The sequence below is a fragment of the Meles meles genome, chromosome 7 (assembly GCF_922984935.1).
Source record: "Meles meles chromosome 7, mMelMel3.1 paternal haplotype, whole genome shotgun sequence".
Lineage (NCBI taxonomy): Eukaryota > Metazoa > Chordata > Mammalia > Carnivora > Mustelidae > Meles > Meles meles.
The window spans coordinates 55515813-55538188 of record NC_060072.1 but is presented as its reverse complement, the minus strand read 5'-3'; the positions used below and the strand labels follow the sequence as shown (position 1 = coordinate 55538188).

General features: G+C 44.9%; 1 protein-coding gene across 4 annotated transcripts in view; it reads right to left on the bottom strand.

Annotated features, from left to right (window-relative positions):
* ETV6 (ETS variant transcription factor 6) overlaps positions 1-22376 on the bottom strand; it is a 233283-nt gene that overhangs the window by 193981 nt on the left and 16926 nt on the right. The window contains exon 2 of one of the 4 annotated variants that reach the window (XM_046011135.1): positions 18153-18259. The exons of the other annotated variants lie outside the window; for them this stretch is intronic. The gene's annotated coding sequence lies outside the window, so the exon portion shown is untranslated. The remainder of the gene's footprint in view (positions 1-18152; positions 18260-22376) is intronic. 4 annotated transcript variants of the gene reach the window in all.

Below are 22376 nucleotides of genomic sequence, written 5' to 3'. Positions count from 1 at the left end.
GAGGTCAATTAGGCAACAGGACCGCAAGACCCTTGTGCACATTCCACAAGTGGATGATTAAAAGCAGAAGTCACTGGGAATGTGGGGAAAGCCAACTGAGCACGCTAAGGGCTGCCAAACACACGAATCCCCAGAGCTGAACCCACAGCCAGGTAAGGGGGCAAGAGGAGTGGCTGAGGTTCCTGCAGCCCTTCGGGATGCCCCTGGGTCAGCCAGCACAGGAGGGAGAACGAAGGGTAGGAGGGGGCCACTAGGACCTCTACGTGGCTATCAGATGAGGACAGTTGCAAGTGTGTGCCCTGGGAAACTCCTGGGGCTCTGATTCCACATCTCAGGGGACCTGTCAGATGACACCTAGTTACACTGAGAAAGGACAAGTGTTGCTGACAGCACAAGCCCTTCTCCTCCTAGCTCATACCATCAGCATTCTCTCCACCTCGTGGAAGAGCCCCCAGAAGAGCAAAACTGGACAGGACCACAATACAGCTCCCTTCTGCTGGGGAACCCTGAATCCAGGGAAAGCAGGGAGCGCCCAGGACAAACTCCCCTGCCTTGCAGGACGGGTCCCAAAGTCAAATGAAAGAATTCCAACGGCTTCAGAGCAATGGCCTTTGTGGGGATGGTTTCCATTCATCTCCTTGTCACTCCTCTCCCCACCTTCCTCCATACTGTTTGATCCCAGTCCGTATCCACCACTTCACTATTTAACTCTCAGAGTGCTAATTAACATAGGCTGGAGAAATCTCTATTTCAATCCACTAGAATCTGCTGATACCACAATAATTTTGTGAAGATTTATTTATCTATTTTAGTGAGAGAGAGAGTGTGAGAGCGTGTGCAGGGGGTAGGGGCAGAGGAAGAGGGAGGGAGAGAATTCTCAAGCAGACTCCCTGCTGAGCACAGCCCTACATGGGGCTTGATCCCATGACCCTGAAATCATAACCTGAGTCGAAACCAAAAGTCCAACATTCAACCGACCAAGCCACCCAGGCACACCTCCTACCACATTAATTTTTCTAAGAGTCCTCTGAACCTGAGCTCGATTTGATAACATCATGAAAAGGAAGGACAACGTACTTCCAGTTCACGACAAATCAGTCTAATATATGCAATTCAAGTTTGAAAATGCCAGAAAATTCAGCATTTCACAGTGGCCTGTCTTCAGTCTCTTTTGACAGATTTCAGCGAAATTCAGTACACAGAAGTTACAGATGACATATACTAAGGGACATCCACCATCTCTGCATGACCATTTCCCCATTTTGTTTTTTAACCACATGGTGAACGAAGGGATGAGAGGCACAGTGATACACAGAGCCATAATGAACATCGAGCTGAATTCTCTCCCAGCTCCTTAAGGAAAGGGAGCACGGTATTTCCACGGGGAAGGAAAGGACATCTCATTCCAGGCACCTGCAGGGATATGTCTTCTGAGGGGGAAGATGGGACGAACACACATAAAAGTCCATGTGGATAAACGATTATGACTGCAGAGCTAAAACATGAAAACAGAGAGAAGGCTGTAGCAAACAGAGACAACAATGGGGGGGGGGGCAGGTTTCATTGGGAATGTTTCTAGAGAAGGAGGTTTTTAAAGCCCTAACTGGAAAGTAAGAGAGAGCCACATTTAAGCAGAGGTGCCCCACTATGAACGTGATCATCCTCCTATTTAACCTCTGCACTGAATGATATGAAAAATCTATTAAGCCTCACAGAAGACAGCTCTTTTGGTTTCACAATGGCCACCTGACTGACACAGTTTAAAGGATGAACGGAATCCTTTTTATAAAAGCAACACGAGCCCAACATTCAAATAACTCCATAGAAAGCTACTTTAATGCCTTACTGCGTATATAACCCTCATGAAAACCTAGTGTGAGAGCCAACAATGAGTAGCCCATTTCTTGGCTGAGGAAACTGAGCCTCCAAGGTTAAATAGCGTGCCCAAAGTCACAGACAGCAAAAAAGGGGCAGAAGCTGAACTCGAACACGGGCAGATCTAGCCTACTTTAAAGGCTACTGAGTTCGTAACCACCCTGCTAGGTAGGAAAAAGAATACAAAGAAATCACAACTCCAGAGATAAACTTAAAATAAAGACTTCCCAAAAGTCATCCGAAATAGAACACTGTATTGTCCCATGGCACAATAAAATGCGTTCTTCTACCACCATCCACTCCAATAAAGATTTTATTTGGTACAAATCCATCTGGTCTTCCCAAGGGCATATGCTGGTGTGGGCAGTGGCTGCACGATCCCTCTTGTTAGAAGGAGAAGTGGTCACAGAGGACTAGCTGTTTCCTCTGAGGAGAGAGACGCCTGCTGTCCACCAGCTCCCTCTGGTCCTCTTCCCTGAAATCCTCCTCACTCCCTCTGCTAGTAGCCGAGTCTCTGAGAACAGATGGTCAGGGATGGGTGCAAGTGAGGCCGTCATCCCTGTGGCTTCCCCCGAACTCCATCGCTAGAAAGCAACTAGGGGCAGAGATAAGACAGAGGAAGAGAACTGGGGCTAACAGCCACCAGAAGGAGAAGGCAAGCTTTCCCCAGTGTGTACTTTTGCCACCCCTACGAGGGAGTTATCTTGGTCTAGTCCCTGGAGGGAAAAGCAGGATTCCATGACCACAGACTATTCCTGAAGCCTAACTTAGGTGAACTCTACCATCCAAGCACAGGCTAACAAGGACCAGAGGTAAGTAGTGTCTTCTCACCTCTGGGTCCCTCTTAGCCAAATGGATGTGCCATGAAGAGGAATGGTTAGGGACGTCACTAAGTACAAGAGATCCAGAGGCCTAGTAGTGGGACTAAGTAAAAAATGACTTTGGTCTATCTACAGTCCTCAAAGATGAAGAGACTCACAAAAACACAAGCAGATCTGACTTCCCGTCTGCCTACACTTAAACTGCATACAATGCATGTTCTTGTCAAAAACCAACCACTTTCCAGGGCCTGAGTGTGCCATCTTTCCCCATGCTTCTAAGTTCCCTGAACACTATCCACCTTCCTAATCTACCTTGTGAACTCTTCTTACTCATGCTCTGATGATCAGATCCAACACATTCCTCCCGTCACTCCCAGAAGTCTTCTCTCCCAGGGAATGGTAAGCATCCTTTCCCTATGACCTAAGGGTTATAGCACATATCACAATGCATTTTAATTCTCCCCACCAAATGGGAGGTTCTTTAGGGGCAAAAAACTGACCCAATCAGACACAAAGACGACTGGGCACATAAGAACATAGCTTTACCTTCAAAGAGTTTAAAATCAGATAAAAGCAACAAGCACCAACAGCACCAAGCCTACGTATAAAGAAAGTACTCACTGTGTGCCCAGAATTGTTCCAAGTCCTGGATGGGACGGGTACGATGGTGGAAGAAACAAAGTAAAGATACGATGGTGTCTTTGTTCATATAAAGCTGACCTGCTACTTCTTCACACCAACTAAAATAAAAAGCACTAAGGATTATCTTCATTGTGCTTCCCACAAATGTTCCTTTGGTTCATAATACTCCTGCTAGTTTCTAAAAAATGAAGTCATATACATAGAGTCATCTCTCGTACGTGGACAACTGATGATACGTGCAAGAATATTTATAGCAGACACGTTCACCGTAGCCGAGATCCTAGCACCAATGTGAACGCCCATCAATGGGAGAGTGAATGAGTCAACGGAGCAAAATCCCCGTGGAACATTATATAGCAGACAAGGCAAATGAACTACTGTGGCATGCAGTAATATAGAAGGATGATAGCAGTGACAATATTACGTAAAAAAGATTACACACAGTCTGGTGCCCTTTTCACGTATACACAGTTTATGCCTTAACGTGGTCCATTTTAGGAGCACACACAGGTTTAAGCAGGCATACAGAAAGGACAGTAGGGAAGGAAAGGTGCATACAGGGTTCAGCTGATGGTTATCTTGGGGAAGATCGGATGGAAGGAGGAAGGAGGGAGGACTGGACGCGAGGAGGACCATCATGGGGTCCAATGGAGGGTATTTTCAAGGTCCTAGCTTTGATTTCAGGGGATGGGGCTGGGCTGCTCATTAGATCACTTGAAACAGATCAAAATATGAAGATAACGTGTCACGAAGTTAGGACTGTGATTAACCTAGTTCCTTGCATATAAAGACCAATATCAAAACGAAAGAACGAAAGTACAGGAATATTAGAAGATGGTGCCTGAATGTATGCAGAATGTACAGGTGTCCTGTAAAGGAGTGAGGAGGGCAGAGAGAGGACGCCTCCTGCCACACCCCCCCACTAACTGATTTCCCCCAGCCGGCCTGTGTCTAGGTTACCAACTGAAAGGAGGCAAGACATATGCATTCACACGTTCCAGCGTCAATTTGCGGAGTCCTCTTTTTCCTCTTGGCATTTGCTGGAGGAACTCGTGCTCCAGAGGACACCAGACACCCTTCATTTACCTCAGCACCACATTAATTTCATCTTTGAATATTCTGACCCTCTCCCAAGTGCATCATAAATTCACACGTGCGACACTGAGTACATGGAGCTTCTGGCGAGAACACTGCTATATTTGCACGTGAAAATCAATCAGGTCTATCTTCCTCCACGAGTTATACTAAGCAGACAAAGCTCTCTCCGGATGGTTTGGGCTGCAAGCCCCGGAGAAAGCAGATGTCTGAGAAATAGACAAAGGGTGGGGAGGGAAAAGTCTCTCTGGGAGACAAATGACTCCGGAGAGAGTGTACCCCTGGAGGGAAATGTGGTCAGCCAGGACACTGAAACACATCCAATGTCTACAAAAAATATGGCAAAGGATGCCCAAATCTCCAAACACCTTCAGACCAAGCCCTTAACCTGAAACTTCAGTTGATGGCAGTTTATTTTTTTGTTTTATAAAAAGCTAGGTAGTGGAACGTTGGAATCAGAAGGGCAAATTTTCTTTGCTTACCTGAGCCCGCCCGTTAGCATAACTGCGGACATTTTTATGCCAGGATGACTGCAAACAATCAAGTCTTCTTCTTGGAGAAGACTAGAGAAGACTAGAGAAGAGCTAGCCATGGGTTAAGGTAAAACAAAGGTAAAAGTACTGCACTGGGTCTTTAAATATTCAAAACCTGCCTGATGAGCAGAGTAAATGCTCTGAACCCCACCCCTCCCCACCCCACAGCAGGGTCCCTAAATTTCAAGGGAAGGGGGGGCTTCCTCTACTTATTTTGGCTTTTGCAGAGATCCTTGAAGGGCAGAAACCCGTATTATGGTCCTCCCTCCCCCTCAAAACACAGGCGTTCCTACTTCCATACTTTAGAACGTCCTTCACAACTCCTGCAAACATCCCACATTTTCCTGCCTGGCTGAGTCCTGGGTCTCCTTCCCAGTAAATAATCTTGGTGAGATCTTGCCAGAAAACATTTCTTAATCACATATTTTCTTTGTCTAAAAAGAATTGTAGATGTAGTAAGTGACCTTTGTTCCCAGGCCTTCCCACACTTTCAGGAGCCCCACGTCATTTAATGTGAAGCTTGGTTTGCTTCTTTGAGCTACCACCACTTACACTTTATTTTGCAGCCTGTATTTAAACCCTAGATCAATGAGCATGGAGTCGAAAATTGTGGTCATGCCCCCTGACCTTGCTGTCTAAATAGACGCAGTCTTAACCAAGTGATCACAAAGGATTCTTCTAATTAGCCCCTAGGGACACAGAGGCAGGCCTGGGGGGAAGGGGGCAACTGGGGCTGTAGTTATTCTGGAAGGGCCTCTGCATGCCACCACTCTCCTCCCCTAGTTCCAAGTTGCCCTGAAATGTTGTTTTGCATTCTTTGGCCCCAGATCCAGACAGGCGTAAAAGGGGTGATGCCACCTGGTTTTACCTTCTGCTGTCTAAGAAGGCACATGGGCCTTATGAGAGCTGCTGGGAAGACTAGCGGGAGCTCATCCTCCCTGGTGACCAAGACTCTGTAGCTATGGATCCCTCAAGGCCAAGGGAGAAAGGGCTAATGGAAAACCACTGGACAGCCACAAGACTGAAGCAGGAATGATCGGGGAGCCCAAACTTGAATCCTCATGGTTGTCCAGCAACGCTGGGAGACCCATCCTCCCTGGGTGTGAAGTGATAACGTTATTTTCTTGGTAAGTTCATGTACTGGTTCTCCAACTGCTTTCCTCAGCAAGTTCAAAGGCCTTTAACCCACACTGAAGGGCTTTTCAACAATGTCCCTGAAACCTTACCCGTCACTCTTTCCCTATACCAGTGGCTTCCATGAGGTGAGCTGCTTTCTTTGTCCCCCCTTGATGCAGGCTTCCCTAGCCCACCCTGATAAGGTAAGTCTGTGGTCCTGGAGTCTGACAGCCCAGAATCTAAGGGGGTCCCTACTATTTCCTTGTCATGTGACCCTGGGAGCCTAGGTCACATGACAGGTACAAAGATTAATTGACCAAATACCTGTAAAATACTCGAACGGTACCCAGTCCATGGTACACACTCCCATGTTGGCTGCTGCCCCAAGGATCATTATTCAAACTTACCATGAACTTTCTCCCTCTTCTAAACACTAAGCGCACCTCTACATTTGGCACTGATTACGTACTGTGTTCAGATATTTCTTATCTTCTTCTACGCCTGTCTTATCTCAATTAGGCCAAAAGTTCCTTAAAGGTAAAGCCTATAGTCCGGGGCACTTCTTTCCCTGTGATGCGGGGAGGTGTCTTAAACACAGGAACACAGTAAATGCTTCAGGACTTTCTGGTAGAAAGGAAATATGTGAATCAACAGATAATGCCCCTGCGGACTCAGTGAAATGTCTACCGATGTTTAGTCTGACTGTGGCTGGCGGTGTCTGAAGGAAGACTGACAAACACTTCGTATGTATACAGAAAGACTGTTTCTTTCAAAGCCTTCTTTAAACGGCTGAAAAGAAAAACACTGGAGTCACCCACTTTTGTTCCATCATCCAAACATAAAACCTCACTTCATCTTGTTATGGAAAAGATTAAGACAAGAATGTACTCTAATTTGCTATTACCTTTAAATCAAATTTAATAGAGACCATCTTCCCTATGCATTCTTTCCCTCCTATTTCCCGTTTCTATATTCATATGTACATGAAAATACGTGTGTGCGCGCGCACGCACTGCGGGTTTCTATCCATTGATTTTCTACTTCCCGGTTTTAACCCAGAGAAGAAGAAGTATTAAAAAGTCACAAGAAAAAAAAAAGTTGTCACTTTTATTTTACCCAGAAAGAATCAGGAAGTGTCCAAGATCTCGAGAGGGAACCTACCCTGCAGAAATTAGAGTTCTTATTATTACAGAGAGATAAGGGTCTGAGTCCTTAGGAGTTTATATACTTCAAGGGGTCTTTTAAGAAGTCTAAATTTTCAGTTTTATTTTTTTCGGGCATGTTCAGGGGGCAATTAAGCATAACCAATAAACAAATCAGCCAAAAATGTTCGCTATCAATGTATTTTGGATGGTTCTGTTTACCCTGCTGAAAAGCGGGACACCAAAACGTTAAACATTACAAACCACTGCAACTCAAACCAGCCTTAACAATGAAAAGAGTTTGCTTGGAGAGATGGCACACCCCGAAAGCCCACCAAAATCCCAGAAATCTCCTTCCTCCCACTCCCTCAGGAGGCTGGTCCCAGGTCCTTCTCTTCATGGGTCTCTCAACTCGCTGACCCCACCTCACAGGGCCCTCATCACCCTGCCTGGAACAGCCCCACCTACCCTTGGGCCGGGGTCATTCTTCCCGATTGCCCACTGTGTTTGCTTCAGAGTGCTCAACATAATTACCTTCTTTTATCTTACTTACTTTTCTCTGTCTCCTCACACTAGAATTTTGGCCCCTGGTATTAAAACCTTACAGGTCTTACTTTTATACGCCACACCCTCAAGGCCTAAAACACTAAGTATCATATTTGAATGCTAGATATTAATTAAATGACATGAAGGAATTACTGTTAGCTTTGTTAGATATAATAATGACATTCTATTTCTTTTTTTTTTTTTTTGTCTGTTAAAGACACATACTTAAGTATTTATAGATGATATTATGTGAGGAATTTGTACTTCAAAATACCAGGGTGGAAAAGGAGTGAGGCGTGCAGGAGGATATAGATAGAGCAAGGTTAGTCATGTATTAAGAAATGTTGAAATTGAGTGGTGAGAATATGTAGCTCATAATACTGTTCTCTAATTTGGAATATGTATGGAGATGTCTCTAATAAAATCTTAAACCTAAATGGAAAAATGGAACAGGTTAATAGTTCATATATTCAGTTGAATATTTATTTGATCTCGAGATAAAGAAAGCCTTTCTAAGTAAAATCTCAAAGGGGAAAAAACCCACAAAGAATTATTTTTAAAGCAGAATAAAATGAGATGTTGATTTAGTTTAGTTTTTTAAGTTAGCCATGATTCAAAGCAAGCCACGGATAAAAATCCATCTGACATACTGGCTTATCTACCATAAAGGAAAAGAAGTTTTATCATCTGTAATTAATTTGTACTTATTACAAGAACTTTTGGGTGTATACATGATGCTCACATTCCTCTTGTGCGAATATTAAAAGGAAAGTAAGTAAAATTATTTGGTCACGGTGCTCCTAGAACTCTGTACCTACAGGCGCAATTCCCTTAAGTCACTCTGATTCAAAGTCTGTGACAAACGACCACCTTTGTCTTCTACACATGTATCAGTATGCACCTGTGGAATTAATTATCAATTAATTGTATAACACCGTGTTTGGGAAGGTCAGGCTTTCATCTTTACACACACGTTCCCAGAGTAATTAAAGAGAAGCCTCTTCCATAAGAGGAGTTCAGTAAGGAAGTCTGGGAGGTAACTCTACAAAATACATACTATTCTACGGATTCCCGCAAGAACATCCGTAACACAATAGAAAAAAGGAACAACAGTTCTTTAGGGAATTTTCTTTGGGCGGTTTGCTTCTGAGTTTCCATCCTGGTGACATTTCTAGAAAAACCAGCTTGAAGCGCAGGCTCACAGTTTGCCCTCAGTTTCTTCAGACATGAGAGTTACAGCAACTAATAGACTTAAAAAGTGGTTTTAAAGGAAAGCTGATGCCCCCTTTCCTCTTCCCAGTCCTACCTTTCTGAACCTATATATAAATTAGAGTACTAGAGTAATAGAGTCTACTGGTATATAAATCATGGCCAAAAATGGAGCAATAAATGAATAAATACATTTCTCAAGAAGGAATGAGATTCATTTTTTTTTAAGATTTTATTTATTTATTTGGCAGAGAGAGAGATCACAAGTTGGCAGAGAGGCAGGCAGAGAGAGGGGGAAGCAGGCTCCCCGCTGAGCAGAGAGCCCAATGTGGAGCTCGATCCCAGGACCCTGAGATCACCACCTGAGCCGAAGACAGTGGCTTTAACCCAAAGACAGTGGCTTTAACCCATTGAGCCACCCAGGCGTCCCAGTAAATTCATTTCTTAAGAGTTATTTTTACAGTTTTATTTTACCTTGGTTGCATTGTGATCTTACCTATAAGGGAGGCATCAGTATGAAAAGCGTGGCTAAGTCTTGGTGTTATCTGTGAAATTAAAACAGTCTTGTAGAAATTCAAACAAATTTCATGAGCTTTTGTCTACAAGGCATTACTGAATCTAATCGAGGCATAATTCTAAAATTAAAACAATGAGCCTTGACAATCAAAGTGTAAACAAAATATACCATATAGATTTACTCACTGATTGATGGTCTGAAGCCTTTAGCCAGGGGTGGGAATGAGCATCATATCCTAGGCAGGACCTTTCATTCCTAACTTCAGTCTTACCTTGTGATTTTCTACATCATGGGACTTTGTGGTTTATGATATATAAAAATAAAAAATAGGCAAAGCCCACCAGAAAGGGGCATTAAATCTCCTAAGAAGTATGAATAGCTAACTTTAGCTATGTAAATGACTAAGGCCACAGAACCCAAATTTTTAGCACATTATATAGAAAATAAAAGGCGGGGCTGTGTCTGCTACTTAGTATACGAGTCGAACAAAAATTATCATGAAAAACAAAGGAACCCAGAGGACTTGATGGTACTCCAGCCACTGTCGAAAGCAGATCCACAGACTTATAGCTGCCAAGGTCTGACAAAGATCATCCTTATCCTCCAGCCATGGGGCAAGGACACTGCCATAATGGAAAGAAGTTAAGTCTACTAAACTAAGTGGGATGCAGAGAAGAGAGGCTGGCATGCAAGCTTCCAGAGAAGAAGTCAGTTTCATCCCTGTGCCACCAAAAAGCATAGACCAGACCTGGAGGACCCTTGAGCCTCCTAATTACCTAGAAGACTATTCAAGACTTTGCAAAGCAGAACAGCAAGAACAGTATCATGGAAGAGCATCAGCTTTTCAAATAACAGTCCTGAAATAAAAGGTCTGATCTCACTTGTAGGAATGAGCCACTCTCCACATCCTTGCAGGTGAAGGACACAGGCTAGAAAGATGGAGATGGGGGCGGCTACTTTTCATTGAGGTCCTGACACATGGCACAAGCATCTAGGAGACCACAGGAGTGTTCAAATTACAGCCAGGAGGAGAAGATCACCAACACTGTTGGGGAAATGCTCTAATTACTTTCCAAGAAGATCACTTTGCTGCCAGAAGGACAGCAAAGTCTATCACCTTAGCAAACACTTTGCTATCTGTCCTTTCCCTCGCATGAGTCTTCTATGGCGGGAGTTAATCCCTAGTTGCAAGAAAATCAATGTGTTCAGCCTGAGTCAAATTATATGAGAGATGCTCACCGTGATACAGAGTCCGTATCCTAGCCGGACATGGAATGTGCATCTTTTTGGATGAGGTCAGCTAGAACACCATCACTAACGGGCAAAGGGGTTCACAGTCAAAAACAAAGGAAGTCAAATATTCTACCGTCAAAAGTAGTTTTGAGATAAGAAAAATGTATACCTTAACAATACTAAATAACATGCACAGGGCAACTCTGAAATTTGGTTTCTAGCTTATCGATGGACCTGAAATAAACTGATTGCCCCCAACAACTATAGGGTTATTTCTCTAGCAGCTACCATCTGAGGGGCCAGCATATTTCCATTTGCTTCTCATAAGAACAGGGGATTTTTTGAATCATCACTCAGCTGACCAAAATGCTCCCAGAAGGCATAAGCTATGGGAAAGATTGAAATCCCACTTGCATCTTTTCGGCATTCAGAGGTCAAAATGCCCTTAGAGCCAGAGAAATATCAAATTGGATGTCTCAGCTTTTACAGAGGCAAAAATACAAACCAGGAAGGCTGAGTATCTTATTCAAGGGCACAGCTAGTCCTAATTTCCAGCTGAGTGCTAGTCCCACTACATCATGATGCCAAACTCAAATGAAATCAATGAAAAGAGATGTGTAAACTCAAGAAGAGTAATACGACGAGATGTGTGAAACCCAGGTGATGCCAAAGTGATCGATGCCAGTGGGAGGGTGGCCATTGTCTCAGACCATTCACAGACCCTAGAACAAGCATGTTTCAAAGTAAGGAACTGTCCATTTCCCTAACTCTGACACCAGGAGAGAGACATGGTCTCTGAAAGACACACAAGTTATCAAATGTTACCAATGAGGGAAATTCTTCATAAATATGCCATTTCCCTGGAAGAAAAATGAAAGAGTGACAAAATAAAGACAGCCAAATCTCATGACGGCCCCACTTAACTATAGATTTATAGACTAGAAGACATCAAGACAATTTAACATGCCCCAGGAAAATTCTGTGGTAAGACCACAAGGAGGGAGGCCTCAGTCTACAGAAAACAGGGAAGCGATGAAAGGAGACACAGTGTAAAGGAGTACCAAGCTTTACTCAGGAAGGAATGTTGTTGTTTTGTTTTGTCCTTTCTCAAAAATGCCTGCATCCATCCATCTATCCATCCAGGACTAAGAACTAACCCTACCTAGAACACCACACTATTACTGAGAGTGGCTGTTTCTTCTCAAGCAGCCATGAGACCTTTGATTTCCATGCTGATAGCCAAAGAGGTGAGTAAAGGGAAAAAAAACTAATCCTTCAAGGCATGATCTTTCCCAAAAGTGCTCAGCCCTTATCTCCCACACATTGAGACTGTGTTGAAGATTACACACACACACACACACACCCCACAATGGACAAGAACTTTCTCTTTTCAACTCAAATGTTATCACTAACTCATATTAATTCTCTGGTCTGTATGGACAATCACAACAAAAAAAGATACAGTCAGAGCAGGAAAAGAGGCCATTTCAAGAAGAGGAGAAACACACTCCTTTCAGCAATAGGAGACAAAATGGGTGAGAAGCAGGTGCTGCCACGTTCGTTGCAGTGAACACAGCAGAAACAGCCAAAGGGAGGCTCTCATTGTCAACCACCGAGATCTGCTAGTTTAGTTAGCTAATGAAACCATGTAACAAACCCATCTAGAGCAAACATATGGTGGACTTCCTCCCTGACGGCAAGAGGTTGCTTTGGGTTGATGTCTGATCGAACAGACTTGGGTGTTTATCACAATCAAGGTAGAGCGGCACATATTCATAACCTTAAAATAAGAGTCGGACATGCCGGGTTCTCCTTCGACCTCCAGAGCCTCAAAGCACTCTGTCTTTTTGTTCTCTTTTCTTGCCCAAAGTTCCCACAATAATAACATGCGCAGTACCTGGTCATTCATGAACCTTGTCCTTTAGTTTATTTAGCAGCAAGCACACATCAAGCCCTGCACGCCAGACACCATGCCAGGCGCTAGGGTTACAGAGATGCGCTCAGAGTCCCGCACGAGTGCAGGCACCAAAGCAATGATGCTTACGGTGAGGAGCAGGATGCCACAGCAGACTGCCCGAGGAACTGTGGGGTGCTGAGGCATGGCATCCCTGCTGGAGGAGGTCAGAAAGGGCCGGGGTGACCATGCTGCGAAACACAAAGGAAGAATAGGTGTTTGTCGGGTAGAATCGGACGGACATTAACACCTACCAACATCCACAGCTCTATAAGGCAGGCGTTGCTATCCTCACGGCAACTCTGAGTAGGCGCTTACTATCCTTGTTTTACAGTAAAGAAACAGGAAGTTAAAAGAGGTTAAATGATTTGCCCCGTGACATTACAAACTAAATGGCACTAGGCTGACCCTGCGAACACAGCAAGCCTCTTGAATCAGAGGCATTGTCCTCCTCACCATGGTAATTCCAACAGATCTAGAATACCACAGGTGCTCAGTAAGTATCTGTTCAATTAATCTGAGTCACCGGACTCCAGATCCCATGTTATTTTGGCTACATCCCAGCAAATTAGCCAAGAAAGATTCAGATAAACATAGACTAGCTGTCCACCTGCTTAAGAAACAAGAAACAGGTCTTCATGTAGGGCCATCATTTCAGGCCGACAGCGGAAGATATGTGTGTATTCACGTATGTATGTACGTATGTTTCCAGAGAGTAGGGGTGTGTATGCTACCTTACTCGTAGCCAGGAGAGAACTTGGATTTTCAGTAGTGGTTCAGCTTCGCTTTGCAATTACTGGCAGAGAGAGAGAGGAGAGGGGAGGAAAGAAAGGGAAGGTTCCTCACAAAGCCAGACTGATCTATCTTCTTTCAAAGGCAGCAACTGGAATTGACCTGTGATAGCTTTTCCTGTCTGGGAAACATCCCAGCCACGGAGTCTTTGTAGGGAGGAGCATATGATAAAGGAGACCTCCTTTTAGTTCATTTTGTTTTGGATTTCAGTTTAAGCAAAAACTCAATTTAAAAACCAAACCACTACAACTCATGTATAACTTAAGATTCTGAATTCACAACTAAAAATAAAAAACTCCATGTTGTTCCAGGCATAAGCACACGTCTAACGACCCGACTACATCTGACAATACCGCAGAGACCCATCACCCTCACAGTCCTGCAGAGTCTTAGGAACTGACGAAAGGGATCTGGGAAGCATCAGACACAGAGCCAAACACGGAATTAATCAAAGGCCATATTCTGTTTTTCATATGTTCCTTCATTCAACAATGATTTATTACGGAACACCAACTCTATACCCAGCCCTGTGGTCACAGGCAACATCAAGATGAAGCCCTAAGTTAATGGGCTTATTGTCAAGTGCTAGATACCAAGAGGCAATCACAAGATAATGAGAGGAAAGTTTCACCAAAAGAGGTGTTCTGAGCGTACAGGAGAGGGACAGCTCATCCAGACCCAGGGAGTCCAGGAAAAGACTGCTGGGGAGTGAGACCTCAGGATGAAGAGTCAGTTGGGAGAAGAAAGGCAGAGAAGTTTCTCAGGAAGAGGAAGTGGCATGAACGAAGACCAGGAGAGGAGAAGACGGCAACTTCCTGGAGTGGGTAAAGAGAGTCCCAGGGAACGAGATGAGGGACTGATCACACAGGGCAACAGGCCTCATTGGGGTTAGCTGGGCTTTCACCTGAGGGCAACAGGGAGCTACAGGAGCCATCTGGGAAAGCGTGATGACAGGGGACCAAGGGCAGGGACAGCAGATTGAGCAATGTCTCCATAGCTCCTGCATCCCAGGCTGAGAATAACTGAGAAGGGCATGGCAACTGTATGCTGCTCACATTGCCCGAACTAGTGACAGCCCATGGTCCCCTCCAAGCCAATGCCCAGCCAGGCCCACTCCAAACTAACAAGGAAAGTAACACCAACAAGCACCCAGCAGCCAGACACTGTGGTGAGAAACACAGCAGCACAAGGAGCGAGATAGGAACCTTCTGCTTGCTTTTGAGGACCTTTTCTTAACAGTTATTTTCTTAATGGTTATTTCATTTAACCGTTTCTAGGTACACCTAGCTCCTTAACTACAATTTTCTAGGAAAAATAAAAGCCCCATGTCTAAGCTTCAAATTAACATTTCCCTTGAATGTACAATGTGTGCTAACTAACTTTAGAGGGCTGCGTGATGTTTGGAAGAGTGTTTTTCAAAGGACTGAAACGTACAGATGTCCCTGCTCAGTGATACATAATACTTTTCAAATCTTTATCACTACAACTAAAGGACTTCCAAGGGCTTTTTGTTTCGTTTGCTTGCTTGCTTTATTTTTGCCCTTTGGAGCACAAGTATGGAGAGCGGTCTTCTACAAGGTCCTCTCTGAATGCCTTCTGGGTGGTTCTGGGATCAACATAAAAACGCCTGGGAGCTGCAGGTACTTTGGGGCACCCGAATACCTTAGAAAAAGATCCCAATGTTCTTGCTTCCTGTGCTAATAAATTTTTACGGGTTGGAAAACTAGGCTCACCGCTGTGGCTACTGCTAGGTCTCTAACTATAAATAAATGTGTGCATGCAGAGAGGCAAGGCCTGCCAGGGAGCTGAGGGAGGTGGAGCTGTACCTACACAGCCCATCATACATCTGGGGCCTTCGGGAAAAGGCAAAGCCTCCCTCCAACATTAGGAGGGCTATGACTCTCATCGGATTACCACCAGGTTCCTTACCACTCGGAGCCTGGCAGGGACACAGTCCCAGGCCCCCTGAGCATCTGCCCAGCTCCTGGCTGCTGGAGAACATGGGAGAAGGGAGAGAGGGGGAGACTGAGCTGTGTCCCTCCCACCATCCTGAGCTCCATCATCACTCTGCGAGATGGACATTCATGCACTCCTGGAAAAGAGCAGCAGGAAGCAGCTGGTTCCAAACGCAGGGTTGCACAACCAGGTCATCATGGGGAAAATACCAAAAACAAACCTAAAAAAATCCCCCAGGCTCAGAGCCACGGTGCACAGTTTAGCAGGGCCAAAGAAGGTGCTGGACGAAGGGTGTTTCTGTTTTCTCTGGCTTCCATCTGCCTACCTTCATTACATGAAAAAGACTGTCTCCTCCCTGGATTGTAAACCCTCGAGGGCAGGCACTCCAGAAGAACACTTTGTAATTCTTCAACTTGGAGATATGACATTACTTGACAAAAATCCTTTATTAAAAACAAACGAGCAAAAAAAAAAAAACAAAAACCAAAAAAACCTATTTTTTCACTTAAGAAACCTGAGCTTCCCTTCCTAGGTCACCAGCTGGCCATCTGCTCTCTGGCCCAGAATTCCTGCTTTCCCTCTTCCTCCACACACCCCTTTGAGCAGCCTACAGCATTCTGTATAGCTATGTCCCATGGCCTATGGAACTAGCAAGCAAGGAGTTCCCAAAACACAAAGCAAGAAAGGAAGGGAGCTGACGCTCTGGCCACGGGAACAAATGGTCTTTACTGGTTGCTGGATTCCATGCATTGTACTTGCTGGAGTGGTCTGCCAGCTCCCGTGGTGCAAGCCCACGAACACGTTAAATGTGCATCACTGTGACCTTGTACCTTTTAGAGCAAAGTGGTACAGAGGCCATTTTTTGTAAGTAAAGACAAATTGTCTGGGATGGATTTGCATTGGCAGAAGAAGAAAAACAGCACCTGCTTCAACCAAATTCCATAATATGGCTGTTCCATTCCTGAGTTTTCTTGCTGAACTGTACTCACAATAGTCATGAAATCACTGCCAAATCCCAGTTTAGAGACCACGGGCCATCGTCTGACCAGGCATGGAAAAAAAAAGAATCATTCTAACAATAGTCGCCGTCACCGGCAACAACTGGCCAGGATCAGACACAGGACCATTAAGGAAGAAAACAATGGAAAATGGAATACAGCAATGAAATGCAACAAGCTCTTATGTAAGAGATAAACCCATGTATCTGGGGCAATACAACTACACTGTGCGGAGGGCTGGGAGGAGAAGCACTGATTTGTGAAGGAACGCGTTCACTCATTCACACGCCATAACGTGCCGCTCATCACTGCCCATCAGACACCTCGCCATGTGAACTTTGTATGGCTACAAAGTTCAAGAGCTGATCTTACTTCCTTTTCACACGTAGCACTGACTCTTCCAAGTCTCCCCTCCGTTCCTGAGGCAGCACGAGGTTTACTGTGCAAGCAGCAGCTTCCTTTTGATACCAAGGCATCCTTCCTTTTATTCTGGGCAGCGATCGGAGCCTTGTCTCCCACACCAGCCCACTGGCAGTAGCTGCTTTCCTCACACGTGTCCCCACACTCTCGCTCGGCAGAGTGCACTCCTCTCACACACTGCCCACCCTATCCCCTCGCACGCGCCCAACCCACCTGCTCGGAAGGCTGTCCCTTCCAAAGTGGGGACCAGCACCCCCTAACACACACATCCTGGGGGGCCAGCAGAGCCACACACGGCCTGCCGAGAGACGGCAGCCATGCGGACACAGCAGCTCAGCAGCTGAAACACATTCCCGTCCCCTTCTATTGCTGACTGTTCAAGTTCAAGGTTAGTGAGAAGTGCCAGATTTGGGCGTCTGCGAAGTCCTCTGGTCATTATGAGGCTAAGGGAACCAAGAGCGCGGTCTTATCCCACAGCAACAGGATGCCAGGAACGTCTGTCCCTGGCTAAGTCAGACTTTCTCACCAAACACGTAGTGTGAGCTCTCCCAGTGTTCTGAGCCACTCCACTCACCACCTTCTTCCCTCACCTCGAGGACATCTTACTGCCACTCTCAAGCTCAATACTGCTGAGTGGCCCCTTTCCTTAAGACACGATAACTCTGTAATAGCAAACCTTTCCTACCAGTGACTGCACGGTGAATATGTGGTAAGGGTCAGTGAGATTTCAATAAGGCAGTCGTTTGCTATGGGTAGCATGGTTTATGGGCTGGGCTCTGCCGCTGATTCCCTCTTAAACTCTCCTTTAGCTCTGCATTTTGGTGAACAACACTGTATATTACATGCAAGCTTTGTTTCACCCCATTAACGGAGGACAATTGTATTAGCCATATGAGTCTGAGTTCCCATGTTACTTAATTGCTACACTGCTGTGTTAACGAAGTTAGGAGGGGGTTTGGCAAGAGTGTAGATCACCTTCATGTTCAGATATTTGTGGTTTTATTTTTTCTTTTGCCAGCTTGCCTCTCTGTTTCAATTGCCTACCATCTGCCTTTGAACAATCTAAGTGCGAGCAGATAGATTTTATTTGGAGGATGAAATGCTTTGAGCTCATCCTAGAAAAGCATTTTCATATACTGGTGTTCAGGGGATTCGCTGTTTAATAGGATGTTGAAGGCAATTCGGTTTGGGGTGGGAGTCGGTTCTTCCCATAGTCAAAGTGCACTGTGAAACAAAAACCTTGTGATCATATTTTTCAGCAAAAGGAAACAGGGTGGTCAAGGGGCGCGCATGAACCTCTCACCTTAAGATGAGCCCCGAAACACCCAATGGGAGTAGGTGGTGAAACAGAGGAGTGGGTGATGTGTCTTGTATACAGTCTATTTCCTGCTCCACTGTCCGTAATTCACTCTGGATTTAAAAAAAAAAAAAAATCCAAAATGAAGCATTCAAGAGCTTCTGAGTTTGTGATTTCCTTTTTCTGACCAAAAACACGCAAATGAAAAGTAGATATGCTCACTTAGTTCACCTGGTTGATACAAAAACAAAAGCAAAACACCAAACTTCCCACTAATTAGAGTGATGTGACTTGAATCTGTTATTTTGAAAATAAAGTCTAAAATAAAACCAACGACTGAATTAAAAATCAGTAAGCTGGCTGGGAGTCAGAAGACCAGGGTTCCAGTTGGAGCCTAAATTCCTAAGAACTATAGCTCTAAATGTCTACATTCTGTTATTCTAATGACTCTCCTCTGAATTACAAGTGCTCCGCAGTCAGAACGGTTGGATAGACATCATGATGCTGCTTGTTCCCATCCTTTAATTGTGACAGCAGACCCAAAGCACTGCACAGCACCTCTAGGTTGAATGAAAGAGTCAAAGAAACAGGGCTTCCAACTGGAGCCTTCTTTTTTTTTTTTTTTTTTTTAAAGATTTTATTTATTTATTTGACAGAGAGAGAGATCACAAGTAGGCAGAGAGGCAGGCAGAGTGAGAGGAGGAAGCAGTCTCCCTGCAGAGCAGAGAGCCCGATGCGGGGCTCGATCCCAGGACCGTGAGATCATGACCTGAGCCGAAGGCAGCGGCTTAATCCACTGAGCCACCCAGGCGCCCCCAACTGGAGCCTTCTTAAACAACTCTGACTATAGCAGCAGCCTGGAGCAAGAATCCCCAATTCCTACCCCCACCACTAACCCCCACTGGCTCCCAAGTCTGAGCTGGTAAGTCCTCATGGTTTTGGAAATGCTGTGGGGCCTAAAACTGAGTTCCAAAAAAAATCAACAGCTCTCTCCTCCTTTTCAGGACCACAGCAATACAAGTAGCAAGGGAGCCCTGGGGGTAAAGAGGGTATGGGTTCCTGTCCTGGGAAGGAGAAATCCACAATAACCTTTACGATTTGGGTTATTCCCATCATGTCTTAGAAGCAAAGCCCAGCAGGAAGAGCAAGAAAAACCCACAATCTCTGCTCCCTCACCTACCCTCTCTAAAAAGCATACATGATTTTAAGAAAATGCAAGTGGCTCTTTCTTTTATTATACATGATTAAAATCCCAAAGAGGACATTTCGTTTTTTTTGTTTAAAGATTTTTTTTAATTTTAACAAGCATTTTTTCAAAGATTTTATTTATTTGACACAGAGAAAGAGAGAGAGAGAGACAGCAAGAGAGGGACTACAAGTAGGCAGAGTGGGAGAGGGAGAAGCAGGCCTCCCACTGAGTAGGGAGCCCCATGTGGGGCTCTATCCCAGGACCCTGGGATCACGACCTGTGCCAAAAGCAGACACTTAACAACTGAGCCACCCAGGTGCCCCTAAAGATGTTATTTTTAAGTAATCTCTACACCCAGTATGGGGCTCGAAATCATAACCCTGAGATCGAGTCACGCACTCTACAGACGGAGCTAGCAGGGCATCCCATGAAGAGAAGATTTTTAAAACCCAACAAGGCAAGTTTCAAAGTGCAAGACTTACGGAAGCATCATGCTTTAGGTGGAATAAAATTTCACCTACTCACCTAACCATAATAAAGCTATTAGAGAGGCCACTTCTCACTTACAAAGAGGGAATTAGCATGGATGTCTAACCTGGTCTTAAAACTGATCCTATAAGCCACCTCCCTAAATCTTCTCCCCATTATTTTTAGAAGAGTGAGAACTTCTCTGCTTTCATTCCTAAAATGATGTTGCTCTTTGATGGAGTATGACTCAAACAGAATTCCCTCAATTCCTTCCATCTATTCCCAGAACAGGGTATGTTGCAAACAGGATGAAACTATCCTTATAGCAAGAAATCTTACAAATGGGTAGTGATAAAGCGTCAGAGGATATGGCTACCTCAGTAAAAGTCTGAATAGGAAAGCCTATTTAAAGAAATGCAGTTTCGCTACTTAAATACAGCATGGCACGTATTATAAACTGTGCCATAAAACCAGAAAATTATAATTCCCAATAGGCTAAAACTGCGAAGTAATAGATCACCAGCACTAAAACTCTTAACATACAGAAATTAATTAGTTGTTGAAATTAAAGCAAAAATTATAATAATTTCTAAATCCACTATTTAAAAAACTTTTAAACTGTTTCTCAACCTAAGTGAGACCTACATAAGTTACCAAGAAGAGAGTAACTTTTAAGCTTTTACTCCATTAGAACCTCATGAACTATTTCTCTCCATAAAGCTGGAATTACTGTTATACCAAGAGCTGCCCCAAATCTACTTTTCTTCCCCAGTTCCAAAGGGCATGCTTGATATATAAGTTCCAAAGGTTCACTGCTATGTCCATTTAGCAAATTTCAGGAACGAAAACTGGTATAATTTCTAATTAACAGGAACATCAGTGTTCCCCAAAGAACGAGAAAAAATTACAGGGAAAAAGGAAAAAATAAACTACAAAATGAGCAAACCAAGGTGAACCATTAAGTACTAAAACAGGAAATTTGGGGAAGGAATGTGATTAGGTTTGAATCATAAAAAAGCAGAAAGGAGAACACAAGAGGGAGTGGCCATCGGAACCTCAGAGTCCTGGGGGGTGGGGGGATGAGCAAACCTGTTTTGGGGGAGGTCACACTTCAGCACCTCCTGTTTTTAAAGTTTCACAAGCCAGACATTATATGTGGCAGGGTGACGCTTCCCATTATGGGGAATATGAAGGAATGCTTGATGAAATGAAGGAGAAACAAGTTAATCTGATGGTAACAAAGAAAGAGAGGGTTCACATCGGAATAGAACAAGGAAAGTGCTCCCCAAAATGGCTTTACTGAGGTGAAAACAAAGACAGAGGAAGATGAGGAGGGAACCAGGGAGAGGTGGGGAAGTGAATGGTAAAACTAAGCAGGCTAATAATAGAGACAGAAGGAAGTAGTGCACGGCAGGAGATAGAGATGCAGAGGAAGGAGAACGGGCGGGCGAGCCTGGGAATCACTGGTAATTACCCGACTGCACAAGAGGCAGCACAGACGAGGCCTTAAAAAGGAAAGAGGAAGAAAAGGAAAAGTCCATCTCCCCACCCCTGCACACCTCCCGCCAACAAGACTCACACACACTTCTTTGGAATCCGACTTCAAACCTACCCACAATGCAGGCCTGAGATGGTCAACTGTGGGCCGGGTGTTAAAGAATTCTACTTCGTGAACGGTATTCGGATGTTCTGGGAATGCGTGTGGGTTAGATGTGGGGCAGGCACTAAAGTCACACCCAGGAAAGGGGCAGCGAGTTTACCGGTAACTCTTTAAGGGTGAGCATGCACAGGCATGGATGTGTAGACACCACCACCCAACTTCCAACCTCCCACAACGCTGCAGAGGGGTCTCAGGGCCCGAAGACACAGCCCCGATGTCAGTCTAGGAAGCCAGAGGCAGTCCGAGTGCAGGAGCACATGGGGCGGCTGCCGTCCATCTTTGAGCACAGCACCTGCGGAAGGAATGACACCGCTGGCCCACGAGGTCCAGCAGGCAGGGCTGAAGATGGCCGGGGAGGAGGTGTGCACTGGCGAGGTGTTTGTTTAACAGAGGGAGCGCACCTGCCTGGGCGATTGTGCAATCTGATCCCAGGGGGAAAATTTCTTCCTCATCTCTGCTGTGATCAGATTCTGCCCGGAAGCATAAGGCTTAAGTGTCCTCGCAACTTTTATCCAGAAGAAAGACAGACTGACTAGTCCTTCTCAATCCCAGCCAGGGGTTGTCAAAATGGAGCACGTTCAGAAGAGCCCTAGGGTGTGGGGTCTCTGGTTACCGGAAGTGTCAACTTTGCCAGGCGGGCTGTTCCTCAACACCCCTGAACGGACATGATTTTATTTTCAGTAAGAGTGATCTGTTAGAATAGAACGGCGTACCTTTTTGTAAGGCTTGCCACGTAAATGAGAAACAGTGAGAAGTCCCTTGTCAGATCACATCTCACCATGTAGGGTTTGGAAAATATTTAACTTCTTGGGTAGGGGAAAGGGGAACCCCTCCCACACTGCCCCTCTCTCCCCCCCACAATCGCATGGGCACTTGTTAATTGCTTTCCTGTTCTATTTCAACAGCTCATTCA